The sequence below is a fragment of the Haliotis rubra genome, unplaced genomic scaffold (assembly GCF_003918875.1).
Source record: "Haliotis rubra isolate DU_JTF1 unplaced genomic scaffold, ASM391887v1 Scf483, whole genome shotgun sequence".
Taxonomy (NCBI): domain Eukaryota; kingdom Metazoa; phylum Mollusca; class Gastropoda; order Lepetellida; family Haliotidae; genus Haliotis; species Haliotis rubra.
Genome location: NW_025767172.1, coordinates 346217 through 353120, shown reverse-complemented (window position 1 = coordinate 353120; position 6904 = coordinate 346217).

Genomic DNA, 6904 nt, shown 5'->3' with positions numbered 1-6904 from the left:
TTGAAAAGGAGTGCCCGCGAGGAGGGAGATCTTGAACCTGAGAAAGCATCATTTAGGGCTTTAAGATTGCAGAGAGGGCTACAGGAGGGGGAAAACGCGTTCGGGGAGTGTGATATGGACTACACTATCTGCTGCCATTTGCCGTGCAGATTCGACATGTTTTGGTACTTGGTTCCTCAATGTATATCTTGGGCTACACTTATTGTAAAGATATTCTAGATGTAATGTGCTGTGCTTAGTGTAAAGATAACTTCTTGGAGGGGCATTTAGAAGTTGTAAATGTGTACTCATTGCAATAAAGAAATTGACTATTCATTGAACTTGGTTTTCCTTTAGTATAAAGATGTCACAGAATACTATATGCAGGACAGATACGGTAAAGTGTTGCACTTAGTGAAAAGATATTCCAATATACTACAAACAGGATAGGTACGGTAAAGTGTTGCTCCTATTGTAAAGGTATTCTAGTATACTACAAACAGGATAGGTACGGTAAAGTGCTGCTCCTATTGTAAAGGTATTCTCGAATACTACAAACAGGATAGGCACGGTAAAGTGCTGCTCCTATTGTAAAGATATTCTAGTATACTACAAACAGGATAGGCACGGTAAAGTGCTGCTCCTATTGTAAAGATATTCTCGTATACTATATGCAGGATAGGTACGGTAAAGTGCTGCTCCTATTGTAAAGGTATTCTCGAATACTACAAACAGGATAGGCACGGTAAAGTGCTGCTCCTATTGTAAAGATATTCTCGTATACTATATGCAGGATAGGTACGGTAAAGTGCTGCTCCTATTGTAAAGGTATTCTCGAATACTACAAACAGGATAGGCACGGTAAAGTGCTGCTCCTATTGTAAAGATATTCTCGTATACTATATGCAGGATAGGGACGGTAAAGTGTTGCTCCTATTGTAAAGATATTCTCGTATACTACATACAGGATAGGTACGGTAAAGTGCTGCTCCTATTGTAAAGGTATTCTAGTATACTATATGCAGGATAGGGACGGTAAAGTGTTGCTCCTACTGTAAAGATATTCTCGTATACTATATGCAGGATAGGTATGGTAAAGTGCTGCTCCTACTGTAAAGGTATTCTCGTATACTACAAACAGGATAGGTACGGTAAAGTGCTGCTCCTATTGTAAAGATATTCTAGTATACTACAAACAGGACAGGCACGGTAAAGTGTTGCTCCTATTGTAAAGATATTCTCGTATACTATATGCAGGATAGGTACGGTAAAGTGTTGCTCCTATTGTAAAGGTATTCTCGAATACTACAAACAGGATAGGCACGGTAAAGTGCTGCTCCTATTGTAAAGGTATTCTAGTATACTATATGCAGGATAGGCACGGTAAAGTGTTGCTCCTATTGTAAAGGTATTCTAGTATACTATATGCAGGATAGGCACGGTAAAGTGTTGCTCCTATTGTAAAGATATTCTCGTATACTACATACAGGATAGGTACGGTAAAGTGCTGCTCCTATTGTAAAGGTATTCTCGTATACTACATACAGGATAGGCACGGTAAAGTGTTGCTCCTATTGTAAAGATATTCTCGTATACTACATACAGGATAGGCACGGTAAAGTGTTGCTCCTATTGTAAAGGTATTCTCGTATACTACATACAGGATAGGCACGGTAAAGTGTTGCTCCTATTGTAAAGATATTCTCGTATACTACATACAGGATAGGCACGGTAAAGTGTTGCTCCTATTGTAAAGGTATTCTCGTATACTACATACAGGATAGGCACGGTAAAGTGCTGCTCCTATTGTGAAGATATTCTCGTATACAACAAACAGGATAGGCACGGTAAAGTGCTGCTCCTATTGTGAAGATATTCTCGTATACTACAAACAGGATAGGCACGGTAAAGTGCTGCTCCTATTGTGAAGATATTCTAGTATACTACAAACAGGATAGGCACGGTAAAGTGCTGCTCCTATTGTAAAGGTATTCTAGTATACTATATGCAGGATAGGTACGGTAAAGTGCTGCTCCTATTGTGAAGATATTCTAGTATACTACAAACAGGATAGGCACGGTAAAGTGCTGCTCCTATTGTAAAGGTATTCTCGAATACTACAAACAGGACAGGCACGGTAAAGTGTTACTCCTATTGTAAAGGTATTCTAGTATACTACAAACAGGATAGGCACGGTAAAATGCTGCTCCTTTTGTAAAGGTATTCTCGTATACTACAAACAGGATAGGCACGGTAAAGTGCTGCTCCTATTGTAAAGGTATTCTCGTATACTACAAACAGGATAGGGACGGTAAAGTGCTGCTCCTATTGTAAAGGTATTCTAGTATACTACAAACAGGATAGGGACGGTAAAGTGTTGCTCCTATTGTAAAGATATTCTCGTATACTACAAACAGGATAGGCACGGTAAAGTGTTGCTCCTATTGTAAAGGTATTCTCGTATACTACAAACAGGATAGGCACGGTAAAGTGCTGCTCCTATTGTAAAGGTATTCTAGTATACTACAAACAGGATAGGCACGGTAAAGTGCTGCTCCTATTGTAAAGGTATTCTAGTATACTATATGCAGGATAGGCACGGTAAAGTGCTGTTATTATTTTGAAGATGTTATAGAATAATATATGCAAGACAGGTACGGTATTTGTTGTACATATTGTAAAGATATTCTAGTGTACGATATGCAGGATAGGGACGGTAAAGTGCTGTACTTAGTGTAAAGATATTGTAGTGTACGATATGCAGGATAGGGACGGTAAAGTGTTGTACTTGAGCGTAAATATATTCTAGTGTACGATATGCAGGATAGGGACGGTAAAGTGTTGTACTTAGCGTAAAGATATTCTAGTGTACGACATGCAGGGTAGGGACGGTAAAGAGTTGTACTTATTATAAACCTGTCATATGATAGCATAAACAACGTCTTTCCCAGACCCGCATCAGTTTATACTCTCGTGCAGGTTGACACACAATGATATACATCAGCTATTGTTCGAAGAGAGAAACACAACGTTGTTTTTATCTAGCTCAGTTTCGTCTAGGTCACATACGCATACACATGCACACACCTTGTGAAGGGTAAATTGTCTACTTATAACTGTTTGGGTATAACACAAGGGTAAGCATGTTCTGAAACATATATTGTTGAATTAAACACAGACAGGTTTTGCCACTTATGTTTTTGTGTGTTTTTTTTGTTGAAGCAGAAAATCTATTTTACACTTCGATGTGGTGTTGTCAATAATAAGAAGATGTAACCCGGTCAGGAACCCCTCAAGACAAGCAGGCAAAGAATGCTGTGAAGGAAATAAGAACACAACACAAAGCATAAGAGTACACATCTGAACTTTGTCATAAATAGACTTTGTTCTATCACTGGTCGCCTATTAGAAACGTTACAAGATTTACTCTTTCTGGTAATACTCAAGTGTTAAGTTACTTCTGGATACTGCATGCATGTTATGGCGAGAAAAGACTTAACTTAATGTGAAGCTTCTAATGGGTATATTAATATATTGACAGATAGAGACATAGGAATGCAGGATAAGTACGGTAAAGTGTTGTACTAAGTGTAAAGAGTTTATATGATACTGTATGCAGGATAGTTACGGTAATATGTTGCACTTGAAATAAAACTTTTATAGGCTACTGTATGCAGGATAGGTACGGTAAATGTTGCACTTGAAATAAAACTTTTATAGGCTACTATATGCAGGATAGTTACGGTAATATGTTGCACTTGAAATAAAACTTTTATAGGCTACTATATGCAGGATAGGTACGGTAAATGTTGCACTTGAAATAAAACTTTTATAGGCTACTATATGCAGGATAGTTACGGTAATATGTTGCACTTGAAATAAAACTTTTATAGGCTACTATATGCAGGATAGTTACGGTAATATGTTGCACTTGAAATAAAACTTTTATAGGCTACTATATGCAGGATAGTTACGGTAATATGGCATAGTTATATGGTAAATACGTAAATGTTGCACTTGAAATAAAACTTTTATAGGCTACTATATGCAGGATAGTTACGGTAATATGTTGCACTTGAAATAAAACTTTTATAGGCTACTATATGCAGGATAGTTACGGTAATATGTTGCACTTGAAATAAAACTTTTATAGGCTACTATATGCAGGATAGGTACGGTAAATGTTGCACTTGAAATAAAACTTTTATAGGCTACTATATGCAGGATAGGTACGGTAAATGTTGCACTTGAAATAAAACTTTTATAGGCTACTATATGCAGGATAGTTACGGTAATATGTTGCACTTGAAATAAAACTTTTATAGGCTACTATATGCAGGATAGTTACGGTAATATGTTGCACTTGAAATAAAACTTTTATAGGCTACTATATGCAGGATAGTTACGGTAATATGTTGCACTTGAAATAAAACTTTTATAGGCTACTATATGCAGGATAGAAATTTTTATAGGTACGGTAAATGTTGCACACTTGAAATAAAACTTTTATAGGCTACTATATGCAGGATAGGTACGGTAAATGTTGCACTTGAAATAAAACTTTTATAGGCTACTATATGCAGGATAGTTACGGTAATATGTTGCACTTGAAATAAAACTTTTATAGGCTACTATATGCAGGATAGGTACGGTAATATGTTGCACTTGAAATAAAACTTTTATAGGCTACTATATGCAGGATAGGTACGGTAAAATGTTGCACTTGAAATAAAACTTTTATAGGCTACTATATGCAGGATAGGGTGACGGGTATAGGCTAATATACTTGAAATAAAACTTTTATAGGCTACTATATGCAGGATAGTTACGGTAATATGTTGCACTTGAAATAAAACTTTTATAGGCTACTATATGCAGGATAGGTATGGTAAATGTTGAAATTAGTGTAAAGATATTATATTACTTTATACATTACAGGTACGGAAAAGTGTTGCACTTATGGTAAAGATATTCTAGTACACCATATGCAGGATAGGTACGGGAAAATGTTGTACTTAGTTCAAAGATATTCTGGTATTCTCCATGCAGGATAGGTACGGTAAAGTGTTGCACTTAGTGTAAATCTGTTACAGGACAATACTAATGTCCATTGCCAATCATTTTAAATAAAGTTCACCCTCCAACAGTTTGAGTGTCCTGCAACCGAAGGTTAGGTGTATGTTACAACCATTCAAGATCCTTGGTAGTCTTAGGCAGAAAAAGGATCTTTTCAGAGAAAAGGCACTATGATGTCCTATGATGTATGACTGTTTTTGACGCATAAATAAAATAATAAAACGACCCTCCAGTATCTGTGGTCATGAATACTGGGAGTTTGCAATGCAGTCAGCTACATTCCAACAGGACATCCAATACACAATCAAGCCTTAGCCAAAAAAACAGTGGTTGATATTATATACATCATCCCATGCCTTCAAGGTATGATGGCACACAAACAATGAAGCCACATCGTTTCACAAGAAAAAGACAACCATGATGCTTCACCTAATATCCATTGCCAACACTAAAGAGTTTGTGTTTAATTGCGTCATGGAGATAAACCTGTATTTTCAGTATTTATGATTTCCCATCTGTTAAAAGTACCAGGTATTGACCAACATCAGAAAAAGACTACAATTTACCTGTTACCAGGATTTGATCTGTTAAACTGATATCACAACAGCTTCTAGTTTATTTGCCTTCAACGAATGTTTGCAAATTGTAACACATTATATCATCAATATTGTTCCTTGTAGATTCACATTATGTTTTTCACCCAGCTCATGTGTACGTCACTATTATTATTGTTAATACTCTTGTATCATTGTTAGGGAGCGGCATTGATATAAGCATGTTTTTATGCTTGTTTGCCAATCCCATCATGAGTAAATGAATAAATATGTTTAAACCATTTACCTGGGTAACCATTGGGAGAATTGAACAGCAGAAAGGTTTGGTTGTTATACCCACAAAAGCATTCATGAATAACAAAGAAGATTTGATCCTTTTATTACAAAAGATTAAGAGAAATTATCGTACAAGTCGAGCTTAGTTCCATGGCTCTCAAACTCACCTGGTTATTACAATAGCAGCTAAAATGTAAACTAAAGCAGTCTTAAAATGTAATCTGAAGCAGGCACAAAGCAACTCACTCATGGAAATAAAAAACTGTAAATAAACAAATCACAGAGAATTATTAATAGAAGTGGGCACAAATATTATTACTTGATCACATTCACTTCAAACAATTGTTCAGCGGCAGTGTCATTAAGCAGATATACAGGAGATGTGACATGATTTGAGAACGTGAGTCAATTTAACACCACAATACACCAGTACTATAACAATGGGTTATAACAGAAATGGGCTTCACACATTGTACCCATGCAAGGACAGATCCTGGTGTTTAACCACTAGGCTGTTCCACAACCCCTTCATGATTTGAACAGAAGGTGCAATAGGAGGATTTCAAGGTTGGCATGATCCTAACTACACTTACCTGAATAATATTTAACTTTGGGAGCAGCTTGACTTATATGAACCCTTCAGAAGCGGACGGGGTAGCCCAGTAGTTAAGCGTTCACTTGTCATGCCAAAGGCCTGGGTTCGATTAACCACATGGGTACATTGCGTGAAGGCCATTTCTGGCGTTCCCGCCGTGATATTGCTGGAATATTGCTAAAAGTGGCATAAAACCCAACTCACTCACTCACTCACTTAGCAGTGGACCCAGGAAAATGGGTGGGAATCGGGGTTGGGGGTAGGGTATGCAAACTCCTTAAGTCTTGCAGTGAATAAGCACACATGGTAGACAAGTTGTCACACGAGGGTCCCCAAAACAGATTGATACAGTGCATCCTCTGCACTTAAGACTCCGGACCATGTAAGCATTTTTAACCATTCTTGCAACTTGCATACATTAAAA